General features: G+C 42.0%; 1 pseudogene; it reads left to right on the top strand.

The window, feature by feature from the left end:
• The first annotated feature begins 210 nt into the window (after window positions 1-210).
• Window positions 211-10,741, top strand: LOC101956647 (trimeric intracellular cation channel type B pseudogene; annotated as a pseudogene).
• Window positions 10,742-15,662: the final 4,921 nt, after the last annotated feature.

Here is a 15,662-nt window from a genome sequence, read left to right as displayed (position 1 = left end):
AGAGAGGATTTTAAATTATCAGGTCACAGGAAATGATAAATGTTTGACCTGAGAGATATGCTAATTACTCTGATTTCACCATTATAAAATGAATACTTATATCAAAACATCATACTGTGTCCTATAAATCTATACAACTATGTGTTAAGGAAAAGAAAATAAAACTAGAGGCCAGCTGGCAAGGCCCAATCTCAGGGGTATGTTGCAGCCATGGACTCTCCATGGGAGGAGCTGGCACTGGCCTTCTCCTGCACATCCATGTTCCCCTTTTTTGACATCACCCACATCTGGTGTCTTTGATGGCACTAAAACATCAGCTAGTAGGAGTGGAAGGGGCATGGAAGAATCCTGTTTCAAGCTGGTCTACTGCTGTGCTCCACTGCTTTGGTGGAGGAATTTTAACATGTGTACTGCTTGAAGAGCCTCTGCTGAGGTTTCTTCCAAACCACATTAATATTTTACTGGCATCTTCAATCTGGTATATTATATATATTTTTTTGCCCATGGGACCTAAATTCCCAGGACTATTCATTCTTATCTGCTCAACTTCTGGCTTTGGGGTTGAAGGAAGTGACCAGAACTTGGAAAATAGAAGGTGGAGTCACACATGCTAATAGTTATTACAAAAATGGCTGGCCAGTCATGATAGCTATTGGATGGGCCCAAGGTGCAGAGGGTATCCTTATCATGAATTTTTAATGGCTAGTGAAAGGAGATTAGAAACCAGAGATGATGAATGGCTGAAGATGTCCTATCCTTCCAAGGTAACCTTGCTGGGGTCCCTTCACATTTCAGCACACCAAGCATCTGACCACATCAAAGCATAATCTTATGTTCCTTTATACCATCTTTTTTATGGCCAAAAAGATAACCATCAAGGTTACACAGACTTCTTCTATGACTCTTAGTCCTTTTGAGGATATATTGAGTTGGCTGCTCTTTGGCAGCAACAGTTTTCATTATATGAAAAGAAATGTAGAACAAAATCATCTTCTAGTGGCACTAGTTCATTGGTCTCAAAACCTATGACTGATGGTTCAAATAATGTTAAAGGGAAACATACTAAGAACACTGAGTACATTTACTTGAGCTCTAGAAGGCAAAAAAATTTTTCTCTACCTTTCAGATTGTGATATTTATATGCAGATGATGTGAAATAATGATTATACAGAAGGAATGAAGGTGACAAAAAGAAATAAATTCTATATTAGGGTGACTACCACTTTCTTGATTTTAATTCTTGAATGTCATGAGTATGTGAGTTTGTTTCTGATATAAAGTATTTCTTGTGATTACTTAAATATTTTACATTGATAAAAGAAATTATCAGAATTTTAAAGATTGAGTATTTTCATACATTTAAAAATATGAATCTATTGGGCTTTAGTTCAGCAGAATTAAACTTTTGTTTTACATTGCCATCATAAATCTTAGGTATGGAAAATTAATTGATTAAAAAATTAAAATTGCTTTTTAATTTTGAGCACTGAAGACTGTAAAGTCTTCCTAAAAGAAAATATAAAATACTTTATAAGTGAAAATAAATTGCTAGTTTATATTTGCTATGTAAACATTGTAATTTTGCCCACATTAAATGGAAAGTACGTGAAATTTAACTTAATTTTATCTCTAGTAGTATTTTTCAGTAAAAACACAATATTGTTTGTATGAGTTTCAATTTTAAGTCTGTTTCATGCCCTTGTTTCAAAAAACTGTTTTTCTTATTCCATCAAAAGAAAATGTAGGGTGTGATTTTTGATAAATTACTAATTCCATGTTTGATACTTTTCAGTGTTCCAAAATTACAAAACGTGCTTGTTTTTTTTTTTTTTTTTGTTTTTTTTTTCCTTTCTTCCTCTCTCCTTAAAACACACTTAATTCAACTGGAAAGAAATTTTTCATGTTTCATATGTTTTCTCTTGTTTTCTCTGACTTTGGTTGTCCTGAATACATTGCTACCAGTTGTCTTAATGATTAAAAAAATTTATTATCTCCATTTAATTTTTTTCTTCCGTGTCTCCTTTCTAGTGGCTACTTTCTTAGTTTTTTGTTTGAATATCCCATGTTAGATTACATATGGTTATGTTTAGTTTTAATCTACATATATGTATTATTTATTTTAAATAAAAACTGATTAGCTTCATGTGAAAATGCTCAGCTCTGATGAGAACTGTGTACAATTGATAGTAATCAGCTAAGAAACAGATCAACGGAAATCCATTGATTGAAGAATGGTGACATTAAATCTTGTTTCTTACTGGCAAAATAAAAAACAAACAAGAAAAGGAATTAAATGATGCTAGAGTTTCTTTAACTGATAGTTTAAAAGTACACTTCCAACATTCAAACTCTGTGACATGACTACTTATGCCAAGACTAAGAACCTATCTACTCCCTGTATCAGGTAGAAAATTTAGATGGCTTACAAAATACTCAAATCATATTCAAGTTGAAAGTTCTTTGCCTTTACTTTTTAACGACTGTAAATACCAGCAGGTACTAAACTTGCTTAGGAGAAATGATTTTTTCTTTTTTGAGGAGGGGAACAGGAGAAGCAATTTGATATTCTTGAAATGATAAGAAGTTTAACAGCATTAAATTGAGTTCTGTATTATATTTGATATCCTTATAGTCAAAAACTTCAAAATTAACATGTAATTAATCATTGGTCAGTTTTGAAGTTTATATTTAACTGTAGCTAAAATGGTAGGAATTTTTCACCCTTGTATTGAAAGATAAGTTCATTAAAATAAGTTATTCAAAACCAAAGAGAGAGAGAGAGAGAGAGAGAGAGAGAGAGAGAGAGAGAGAGAGAGAGAAGAAAAAATGGGGAAAAAAAATTTAACAGCAAAATTTGGAACAGGGAAGGGCGGATGGGGTGAGGGGTTTTTACAGCAGCATTGGGTACAGCTACTGTAAGCAATGACACACAGGGAAGGAGGAAGGGCCAGCAGTGGGGAGGCAGGGGAGGTGAAACACAGACTCCTTAGAAATAGATCAAAGCACTACAGGCAGGAGGGGAGAGCAGGGAGGGCAAGGCAATGGGACAATAGGGTGGGATGTGTGAGACAGGCAGCTGGGGAGGCACAGAGAGGTGTGGTGGGAACACTGGAGTTCCTATTAGGGTAAGAGGGGGTGCAAGAGGGGAGCAGATCCCGCCCCACAAGCAGCAGGAGGCCAGGGGACCTTGAGGGTGGAGTTGAGAGAAGTCACTGGAAGAATCTCTTGGCCAAAGTCCTCAGATTCTAACCTTGCTCAGTTTGAGTGTTTGGAGCAGCCACAGTGCCCTCAGCTATAGAAAAGGCAGTGGGAGCCTGGGACATTTCTACTAGTTCCTGGCAGGAAAAAAGGAAGATCCTACTCCAGACACTGAGGACTTCAGTGAGAACATGCTGCTGGCACCAGGAAGAGGATGGGGCTTCTGGGGGCTGGACATTCTCCCTTTCACTGGTGGCTGGTGTCCCTTGAAAGGCAGACCTCCAAGGGACCTTGAATGTCTCTCAAAGGAGCAAAGCAGGAGGCAGACCCTGGGAGTCCCAAGAACAACAAAAGGAAGAGCAAGGCTCAGAGGGGAGGAGGGAGGGAAGCAAGGTGCAGCACACATCCAGATATGGAGGTGACAGGAGGTGACAGAGGAGTGTGCCCTGAATAGCAGAGTTGAGGTTTTGTGGCAAACTGGTCCTATACAGCCCCGCACCCCTCCAGAGTGCACAAATGGTTTAGCCCCAAAGCTCACAAGTCTGACCCTCAGCCCCCTGTTCCTGGGAAGGGAGATTCTGGTGGAGTTTAACTGTCATTGGGTGTTGCTCAATAAGCACTTACTCAATGAGGACAAACCAAACAGAAGCAGAGAGGGAGGGGCTATGCTTAAAATCGAACTTCCCTACAAGTACAGGGTACTATTCCAAGAAAATGGGAAATATTCACCGGGTCCCATCAGCCTCAACGTCCAGAAAAGTGACTGTGACTTAGGATGACCCAGGTAGGTTAGACAAGCAAGTAAGGGCAGCTAGGTGAATGCTGTAGCATCAGATTCTGAGCAAGTGCCATGGCCCAACCTTAGAAGCACTTCCGCATCTCTGGGAACCTAGTGGAATTCAGCCCACAGAGAGGCAGGGGTCTCTCCAACCTCTGGTAGAACATCACCCCATGTGACCGGCTCTAGGTTGTTCCTTGCAAGCACATTTCTGGAAGAGCCAAGCCTTGTCATTCTCAGCAAAACACTGCCCTCAATCAAGTATAGCCTTGCTGGCAATGTCACCAGTAACCAGATTAGATGAGATCTTTGTAGATTTCAGCCACCTCTGCTCTCAGAAGCACCTTCTGCACAAAAATCTCTCAGGCTCCAAACACCCTTAGAAGTTTCAGCCATTCTAATCTGCTCCTTTTTCTGCCATTGACTCAGAGATCCAGCCAGGTTTCCTTTCTTCTGGCCACATCCTGTTACTGTCCTAGCTGTCCCAGGGCAACTCATGAGCCCCATCAAGCTGCTCTCCATGAGCCAATCCAACACCAACCAGACTCCCTTAGGGCATCTGCATCTCTGGGCCCATTTGACCCTCAAATCAGACAGGTCTATAAGCTCACTCTAAACACTTTTCCAACCACTATAGATCCCCCCACCCCACACACACTTGCCCTACTTCTATTAACTGCATCACCACCCTTGGTCACTTCCCACTGAACCTTTCCCCTGCTCCTCTGGCTTCTCCAGGCAGCTCCTAAAACTATTTTTACAGCTTAACAGTCACTACCTTGGTACCAACTTTCAACTACCTTTATCCTAGAATCCTTCAAAGACTTCTTCCTAAATACCGTCTCTATCTCCTGTTGTCACCATAATGCTCCAAGCCAAGCCACAGCAGCTGCGTTGTTGACTTTAACGTAGGATACCTCTACTCTCCCATCCAAGCCCACAGGTGCCACAACCTGCTGTTTAGCATCACCCTCTCCCCCATTTCTCTGGTCACATCTCTCCTAGGCTGGGGTCAAAGCAGGCTGCCCTGTCTCCTTACGCTGACTCAACAGGATATTACTGCAAAGCAATCTCCCTGGTGACTGCTCCTGCCTCTGCCTTCCAACCATCAGACCTCCTCTCCACATCCTTTAAACAATCCAAAGAAGGTAATAGTGGTGGTGGCACAACCTCATGATTGTACTAAAACCACTGATTACACACTTTCAAAGTCTGACTTCCGATAAATGAATTACATCTCAATAGTAATAGTAATAACCATACTTACCAGAAAGCTCCTTGTGCTGAAGTTTGCCTTGACATTAAACACCCTTTCCCCCTCGACTCTCCCTCTGGACTCCTGGACTCACAAGAATACCAGGGGCTTTCTCTGAGTTCACCTTGGGCACCAATGCTGAGTTCCTGAATATAAAGCGAAACCACTGTTCAGCGTGGTTTGAACTTTTTGGCGCCAAACTTTACCGAATTGCTGAAGATCACGTCATCCCCACTTGGATGAAAGAAAATCAAAACTATTGGTTGTCATAAAAGCAGAGTGAAGGCGCTTGTGGGCGCGGGGGGTGGGCGAGCTGCATCTGGGTTTCAGTTCTGGGGCTGCTTGGCAGTTAGGGGAGTCTGCGGGCTGCAAGAATCAGACCCCGAGGCTGGGGATATCCGCAGTCCTGAGTGGGATGTGGAGACCCACACACTTCAACTAGCATCTGCCTGGATTGTGGTGGGTGGATCTGAAAAGCTGAGGAGCCCTCCCACCCCCACCCCCCTTTGGGTTCTAGGATCAGATCACTTCCAGGGCTCCGTTTCCCCACCAGGAGCAGAATTCCCTCCTCAGGGCGGGACTGATTGAAAACCCCCAGATTCAAAAGAAAACAAAGACTAATTTCAAGGAAAATCCTGTCAATGTTGGGACCCTTCAGTGATGATCCTAATCTGGACCCCACGGTGTGCTCTCGGGGAAGACTGAAGTGACTTTCACTGAACCATCCCAGGAAGAGGGAAGACAGCGCCTCACCGCGCACAGCACCCTGGTGAGGAGCCCAGCCCTGTGTCTCTTTATTTTGGCTTGTCCCAGGTGGACGCAGTCCCGTGTCTCGGCAACCAGCTTTCAAAAAAACAAGATGAAAAGGAACAGGGAGAGTAAAGAAAAGAGGGTCCTGGAGAGAAAGGTTGAAATGCTGAAGAAAGGAGAGGAGAGGAAGAAAGGTGGGGGAGGGGAGGAGGATTTAAAAAGCAAGGACAGCAGGAAGGGGAAAAAGATCAGAGATGAGGGCTGTCAGGTCCCGCCCTTACCTGCCTTCCCCCAAGATCAAGCCTCTGCTTCCAAATCAACCCCTTTAAGATTCCAGAACAGGATGCAGACCCTGAGCCTTAGGGACACCCCACAACCCCCACTGCAGAAGGGGCTACAGCCCTCCTCCATTTATCATATTTAAAATGAAAAACAGCTGGTGGTGATGGCACAAGCTTGTAATCCCAATGATTTGGGAGGTTGAGGCAGAAGGATTGCCAAATTCAAGGCCAGCCTCAGCAATTTGAGAGGCCTTAAGCAACTTAGAGACACTGTCTCAAAGTAAAAAACTAAAAAGGGCTGGGGATGTACTCCATGGTAAAGTGCCTCTTGGGTTAATCCCCAGTGTGTGTGTGTGTGTGTGTGTGTGTGTGTGTGTGTGTGTGTGTGTGTGTGTATCTTAAGAGCAGGGTTTGTTTCATTTTCTTTATGCTTGCCTAGCACATGCGAGGCCCTGGGTTCTCAACACCACATAAAAATAAATAAATAAAATAAAAGTATTGTGTCATTCATATATATATCTCCAAAAAGAAATAAATATAAGGAAGGGTAACAGAGTTCTATTTTTTCCAGTGATTATGTTTTTTTTAAATGTCATATTTAAAATGTATTTATTTGGTGGTTAAGAACACAGCACAGCCTGAACCAGGCCCTGAGTTCAATGCTCAGCACCTCCCAAAACAAGCAACATTAGGCATGGTTTGAAGTTTTTGATGCCAGACTTTACTGGATCACTGAAGATCATGCAGACTTCAAGCATGCAGACTTTTCCTACTCAAGTGTAGAGGGCTGGGGATGTAACCCAAATGGTAACAGGCTTGCCTAGCATGTATGAAGCCTGAGTTTTATCCCTAGCACTTCAAAAATAAGTGTCTACAAAAGTTCTTTATGTGTCAAGCCCTGTTGCTAAACTACATCGTTTTAAAAACAGGGTTTAATTCTGATATCTATAATCACAATAAACTTTGAGTTTGGATTTAAGATCTGATGCCCTCCAAATGCAATAATGAATAAAAACAAAATAAATGATTGAAATTCTAAAATATATTATTTTGTTTCTTGACACATTAAATAGCCAGACATTAATTAGACAGACCTGGATGCAAGTCTAACCAGTACCAAAGAGTATAAAGGATGCATTGAGCTCCCTGCTACACTGCCATGAGAGATGCTAATATCTGAGTTTAATGGTCAAAGTAGGAGGTATGGCTCCTACTATCCTGGTTTTCTGTTCATAATGGAAGAATATGCTAATTGTCAGAAAGAAAATATGTATTTATTATTTCTAGCTTTTATTTTTACCGTTAATCTAGGGTCATCTAGATTTTTGTCACAGTTGTTCTCACTCTCCCACCCTCATATACATATGGCTGTTAATGGGATTGCTGCACCTTTGGACAATAATTTTCAGACACCAAAAAAAGTCTTTTTTTTTTTTTTTAACTTGGGATTGAACCCAGGGCATTTAACAACTAAGCCACATCACCAAGCCCTTTTTTTGTATTTTTATTTAGAGACACGGTTTCACTAAATTGCTTAGGGCCTCTCTAAGTTGCTCATGCTGGCTTCGAACCTGTGATTCTCCTGTCTCAGCCTCCTGAGCTGCTGGGATTGTTCAGGTGTTCACCACGAGGCCCAGCCCACCATAACTCTTTACCTCCAGATATGTCTGGGTCTATCTCTTAAGAACATGGGTTTGTTTTATTTTCTTTACACAGAACCAAAATACAAATTTCAAGGGGGTTCCAACCTTCTTAAATCAACTTTACTAATCCATAGTTTACATACAATAAAATGCATGTATTGAAATGTACAGCTCCTTGAGTTTGGATATTCATACATTCTTGTGTCACTAAAAGGGAATGAAGATGAAGAACATTCCTATCATACCCCAAAGAAAATCTATGCAATAAAATTCTAGGTAACCATTAAAATGAGCAAAATATATTTTAATTTATTGCTACTAAAAGAGGTGCCCAGGGGCTGGGGTTGTGGCTCAGTGGTAGTGTGCTTGCCTAGCATGTGCAAGTCCTGGGTTTGATTCTCAACACCACATAAAAATAAGTAAACAAAATAAAGGTATTGTGCCCAACTACAATTAAAAAAATATTAAAAAGAAGATGTGCCCAACATATTTTAGGCTCCTATTAAAAGGTTAGTAATATACTGGATTATAATGCTTCCACATACATAGTGTATATTTTTTAAGAGGGAAAACCTGGATGATTTTTCCCCAATGGTTTGACAGAGGCCCCAATTGAATAACCACAGCAATATTCTGCAACCAATTGAACACTGATTGGTTCCCCTTCTTCCCAAGAAGCCATATCCTGGATCAGCACCAGAGGGCACAAGTGGCCGCACTGGATCCACAAAGCTGGGGTGTCAGCCTCTGCTGAGAGCTCCTAGGGCTTCTCTGGGAGCTTATACTATGCAGCCCTGCACTGACCAGCACTTTCCCACTTGCTGCTTTGGTTTTTCATCTCTACAATGTGGGCACACATATTTTCTAACTTGGGGTTGGGGGTATATATGAGGTGCCTGCAGTTGTGCTGTTCTAGGTATCCTCATTATTTTATTGCATTATAATTTGCATAAAATTATGCAGGATGTGAAAACTTAAAAAGAAATCATTATATAATGAGAGTTATATTTATATATATATATTATTTATATACTTCCAGTCTGAAATCTACAAATTTTCCTCAATATAGCATTTAAAATATTTTAAAAACCTTATTTGTTAATTAGAGAAAATGATTAATTAACTGAAAAGAATTACCAAGACTCTCACTTATTATTCAATATTATAATGGCATTAAATTCTTAAAATATTATAAGAATTCTAATAAATCTCAATTAAATACCACTAGGCATTTTGTGATACTTGGTTAGCTGATTCTAAGCCTTGTATGGAAAGATTCATGAATAATAGGCAAGACACATTTAAGCAAGAAGAATAAAGGCAGTATTCTCTTAGTAGATCTCAAGACTTACATTAGAGTTCATGTAGGTAGAGAGTAGGTTGTTGATACAGGGATATACAAGTAGATCTTAGAACAGAGTAGGAAGCCACAAACCAAACAGCACACATGTAAACATCGGGTATATGTGACTCAGGGTATAATAGAGATCAAGACATTTAATTTATGTATACATACAAACTGGTATGATAGGTAATATACAGTGTTGATATATAACACTGGTAACATTAGAGATTGATGTGTAAAGGACAAATTTTGGACAAATGATATAAGCACATTGGTTATGCATATTGAAAAATTGGAATTGTACGCATCTCTTTCAAAATATTAATTAATATTGTAGACTACCTTTTGTCATGACCCCTCGCTGGCAAAGGAAACATGACACAGGATTCTTCTTTCAGAAGTTTACTCAGGACCTTTGAATCATGATGAGAAAACAGGAACAAGAAAGGAAAGAGCACGAGCGGTCGGTCTGCCCTAGCTTAAGTACCCAGCCTCGCCAATGAACTAGCACCACGTGGAAAAGTCTAATAGGTATAGCGCAGCGGAAGCAGGCCAGAGCCCAGCCCCACAGCCTTACAAGGAGTTGTTTACTTCTAACAACTCTAACCGCTAAGTCATCAGAAGCAGGAGGCCAGCACCATTTTCAGGGTGCGGTCGCCGGCTCCCAACAGTTCCCCCTTTCTGTTTTACAAGCAACAGGTAAAAGTAGAGGTCCTATCTCCATTGTGCAAAAGTGGCCGTAAATAATGGCACACTTTTGAGGGGGCCCTTCCCCAGGCGAGTCACCATTCCGACCGATGCCTTTTTCATGGAGGTGGGGCTTCGACATCAAACCCACATGCAATAGGACATGCTTTTCTTGGGACTCAAACCTAGAGCTCCCAAGTGCAGTGCCTTGCCTCGCACCCTGTGCTGTGTCGATCACTTGAACATGGTGAGCCATGCTTGAGGGAACTGTCCTGCCTCCAAAGCGGCAAAGGCTTGTATGAGCATAAGATTCTGCACCCGCTGCCATTTGCGCATACAAACCAGACACCACAGGCACAATCCAATGGCAAGTACCAGGACCACAGCCAACGCACCCATGCCTGCCCATTGCTTCAAGAAACTAAAAGACTTAAACAACCATGATATTACATCTTTCACGGGAGCAATATGGATTTGCATCTTATTTACTCTAACAATTTCTTGTAGTCCATCCATGGGCAATAAACACCCATGAGTGAGTACTTGACTCAAAATGTCCACTTGGTCTTGTAGTAGATCTACCCGCTGGTTGAGAAGCACAATGCCACGATGTAGATGTTAATTCATCATAGTCTGAGTCTCCATGGCTGTTGCAGCAGTACCCGCAAGCTTGTTCACAGCATCTGCAGTAAGCACAGCAGTAGCGAGAGCCGTGGCGGCAGTGGCCGCCGCAACAGCAGAAGCTGCAACGGCTGCCACAATGGCTGCAGTTATACCAAAGTCTCTTTTGTTTCTTTGCAATAATACAGGCAAATTATCATCATCAATAACATTCTTGTAGGTGGTTGTTAAAGAAAAGGTAAAGGTTTTGTTAGAATTAATAAACTGAAGGGGTCAATGAGCCCTGACATCCAGTCCAAGCTGGTGAACTAGTTTTTGTGGCTTTACTACGGGGCAACAATACTGGTTGTTGAGGAATAGAAGTATTGGCTCTCAACACCTTAGCAGGAAAAACACCATTGATTACAGTAGCATTACCATCAGAGTCCCGGGAACCGTCACTATCAAACCAGCCCAAAGATTGATTGGTTAACATAATACAAGGTACGGAATCAGAGTAATTAACATGTACAGAGAAATACAATGTGTCAAATAATGAAACAGTAGAAAAGTTATCAATAGCTGCTACAGTATCCATAGCAAGGTCGGTCAATCCATGGTGGCAGAGCCATTAGTAGTGAAGAAAAATGGAAGTACACCAGCCTGAGAAGTAACGGGCAATGGATATGGCCACGTCTTTACCACCGCCCAGAGGAGTCGTTCTGCAGTCCAGACGACCTCATGTCCGATCACCATCAGGAGAAGCATCAAACACTTCATCTTGTTCATCTTCATTCTTCCTTCCTGATGGAGCTTGAGGAACTTTCCACATGAGGCGCTCTGGCACCCACAACGGTTCCATTCGGTCCTGTGGGAAAACACAGACAGAACCTCGTGCCCATGCCAGCACGGGATCAGGCCCATACCATTGTCCAGAAAGTACATCTTTCCACTTAACGTGCCCAAAGTTCGGGGCAGAGGGCGAACAGTGCCTAGTCGCAGCAGAGCGCCCTTGGATGTCCAGATTCAAAAAATTAATAGTGAATAGAGCCAGGGAGAGGCGCTCTTTCGGGGTGTGGCCTAGGCCAATTCCCCCTTTTTGTTTTATTAACATCTCTTTTAGAGTCTTATGAGCATGCTCTACAATACCCTGACCTTGTGGATTGTAGGGTAAACCATGGACAAGCTGGATACCCAGCTGGTTGCAAAAGGAAGAAAATTGTCGTCCAGTATACGCTGGACCATTGTCCGTCTTAATGGTCTGTGGTAATCCCCAGGCTGCCCAGGCTTCCAAGCAATGCGTGATAACATTTCCAGCCTTTTCACCAGACAAAGCAGAAGCATGGATAATGCCAGAACAAGTATCTACAGACACATGGACATATTTAAGTTTGCCAAAGTCGGGAACATGAGTGACATCCATTTGCCATATAGTTAAAGGCCGCAAACCACGAGGATTTACGCCCACAGAAGAGGGATGATGTAAAATGATACAATTAGGACAATCCAATACAATCTGCCAAGCATCAGCACGGGAGATAGTAAAGTGCTTCTGAAGTGCTCGTGCATTAATATGAAATTTACTATGAAAGTTTCTAGCTTGATCTAAGGAGGAAATAGGGAACACCCAAGAAGGACGAGTAGCAAGATCAGCTTGGGCATTGCCAGCAGAAAGAGCACCCGGTAAACCTGTGTGGGCTCGAATATGCAAGGGGTAAAAACAGGCGGACCGATTCCAAATCAATGTTTGAAGATGGAGAAAAAGGGAAGACATTACTCCTGATGTGTGTATGGGACCCACTGCTTCCAACACCTTTAAAGCTTGAACTACATAAACAGAATCTGAGATTAAATTAAAAGGAAACGGACATTGTTCAAATACTTTTATGACAATTTGCAGCTCCACCCATTGTGGATTGCCAGGAGCAAACTGATGTTGGATAAGAGGTTGATCATTTACCACATAGGCTACAATACCAGTTTTAGATCCATCTGAAAAGATATTTGCAGCTCCTGGGATAGGCGTAGAAGAAGTGATTTTAGGGAAAATGATAGGATGTTCCTTAACAAATGTAATAAGAGGATGTGAAGGATAGTGATTATCTATTTCTCCTAGAAAAGAGCATTGTAATATAGCCCAATTATCCAGGTTAGCACACAAAACTTGAATTTGTTGACACGTATAAGGGACAATCACAGATGTTGGAGGAAAACCAAAAAATTGTATACTTTGTTGTATCCCTAACATAGCTAAAGAAGCAACTGCATCAGGATAATACTCAAGGGATTTTCCAGGGGATATTCGTGGATGTATCCACAACAAAGGACCATCTTGCCACAAAACTCCAGTAGGTTGCCGTACAGTGGTGAGCACACATAATTGAAGAGGCTTATCCTCTTGAAGCCTGCAAAGGCTAGCATGTTGTATAGCCTTTTCCACTTTAAGCAACACTAACCTGGCTTCCTCAGTAAGATGTCTAGGAGAAGTAAGATCTGAATCACCTTTAAGAATTTCATACAAGGGTTTTAATTCAACATTGGGAATATGCAAGTAGCCCCTAATCCAATTTATGTTACCTAATAATTTCTGAAAATCATTTAACGTATGTAAATTATCAGTCCTAAGAGTTACCTTTTGGGGTGTAATAGTTTCATAAGAGATATTAGCACCAAGATAATCAATAGAGTCTCCTGTCTGTACTTTATCAGGTGAAATAAGCAAGCCCTTTGATTGTAGTAAATGTACTAAATCAGTGTAAGCCGCCTCCAACATAGGGAGTAACAGCTGCCTTACATTCCTTAGTACATTGCTCAAAAACAAGTTGCTTAATCAAAGGCATGGCTCTATCGGGATCACCAAAGATTTTTCCCGCAGCATCCACTATCCTAGCAACAAAGTCTGAGAAAGGTTCTGTAGGGGCCTGTACGATCTTAGTCAGATTGCCAGACATCTCTCCTCTATTTGGGAGTGACTTCCATGCACGGATACAAATGTTATTAATCTGCTCATATACTTCAGGAGGATATCCCGTCTGTTGATTGGCAAACCTGCCCTGCCCTAAAAGCATATCCTTATCCCAGGCGGGGCGTCCCACCGCATGATTTTGGGCGGCCTGCTCTACCGCGCCCTCTAGCACAAATGCTCTCCAGTCCAAGTATTTGCCTGGGGAAACACAAGCACGCACCAGACTAGCCCAATCTGAGGGGGTTATGCAAAATCTGGTAAGCCCCTCTACCTGAGTAAGAGTGAAAGCAGCATCCATACCATAAGTGCGAACGGATTCTGCCAAAGTTTTAATTATTTTAAAATTTAAAGGCTCATGGTATCTTCCCCTATTAGCGTCCTGAAAAACCGGGTACGCTAGTCCCATGTCTGTATTAACTGTTCTCCTGTATTAACTTGTGTATGAAAAGTTCTCCCAGAACTTTGGACTCCCCTCACATATGAGGGCGATGCAACAGGCACTGCATCTTCTTCCAAATTCTCAACCTCCTTCTCAGTATTAGATTTATCAAAATTAGATTTATCCCCCTTGTCAAGGTAGGCTTTCATGCTTTGCGTCTCCCTTTTTTTCCTTTTCATTTTTATCTTACGTAATTGCTGCAACAATATATCAAGGTCCTCAGAACTCTCTGAGCCACTTGTGTCCTCAGGTGTTTTTAATTCGGTCAAGTCTGGATAGAGCCTTCTCCTATTTTTATTTTCAGGCTTTTTTGCCTTTTCACTACTCTTACTCTTAATACTCTCTGCCACTTCACTATATGACCCCTCAGATTTTTCCTCATGTAGTTGTTCAAGAATGGCCTGACCCTCACCCACAGCTTCCTGGCATTTACCGTCTGCTATACATTCTCTAACCAATTTCCAAAGTGGTATAACGCAACCCTCTAAAGTACCTTGCTCATTAGCGAAATCCAGATCTCTCCCTAATTTGTTCCAGCTGGGAATCGTAAGACTCCCCGAAAAAACAAACCAAGGAGCCGCTATATCAGCTTCTCTTAAAAACATCTGCAAAGTACTCTGCTCCACCCCAAGTCCTTTTGAACGTAGCAGCCCATCCAGGGCCAAAAAAATTGGGCTTGAAGAAGTAACACCCATAATGTTTTCAAAACTATGAAGAAAGTGAAAGTACAAAAGCCCCGCTCTCTCTTTATCTACAGAGGAGCGTCCTATTCTATTATTTTTTCCCCCGCTCTCTCTTTATCTACAGAGGAGGGTCCTATTCTATTATTCCCCCCCCCTCTTTATCTACAGAGGAGTGTCCCGCTATTTGCTTGCAGATTCCCACTTTACCTGGGAACTTACCGGTGCACCACCCTGACTGCTGAAAGTTCTGGATCCTTGGTTCAAGGAATATTCTTCCCCGTTCTGGCCACCAATTGTCGTGACCCCTCGCTGGCAAAGGAAACACGACACAGGATTCTTCTTTCAGCAGTTTACTCAGGACCTTTGAATCATGATGAGAAAACAGGAACAAGAAAGGAAAGAGCACGAGCGGTCGGTCTGCCCTAGCTTAAGTACCCAGCCTCGCCAATGAACTAGCACCACGTGGAAAATTCTAATAGGTACAGCGCAGCGGAAGCAGGCCAGAGCCCAGCCCCACAGCCTTACAAGGAGTTGTTTACTTCTAACAACTCTAACCGCTAAGTCATCAGAAGCAGGAGGCCAGTGCCATTTTCAGGGTGCGGTCGCTGGCTCCCAACAACCTTTGTGACCTAAAGCAGAGGAAAAAAATTTTTTTGAGTTACAGTAAAGCATTTACCCTAAGGGAGATTGATACAATTAAAGACATTTAACTTGAACTTCCAGATCATTTGGAGATTTTCAATTTTTCAGTGGACAGAAGTAATGACTAATTCTCCTTCTGCACAATCCCTATAAGAATATACCTCAGAATACATTGTAGGGGTCTTTCTTAAAGGCACCAGCCTTCCACTCAATGGATGGTATCTGACATGGACCCTTTTAGTGAGAAGCCATTCAAATGAGGCAAGGGGTCAGGTTTCAAGGGGCTGAGTCCAGCTTCCTGATGTCTACTGTCAGCAGGTTGACTGGCATCTAGGAAGGCTACACCCAAAGGCACAACAAGAGAAAGGGACACACAAAGTGTTTCCATGAAACATT

Source organism: Ictidomys tridecemlineatus, chromosome 8, assembly GCF_052094955.1.
Source record: "Ictidomys tridecemlineatus isolate mIctTri1 chromosome 8, mIctTri1.hap1, whole genome shotgun sequence".
NCBI lineage: Eukaryota > Metazoa > Chordata > Mammalia > Rodentia > Sciuridae > Ictidomys > Ictidomys tridecemlineatus.
The sequence above is the reverse complement of the archived record's forward strand: the minus strand, read 5'-3'. Positions and strand labels throughout refer to the sequence as shown.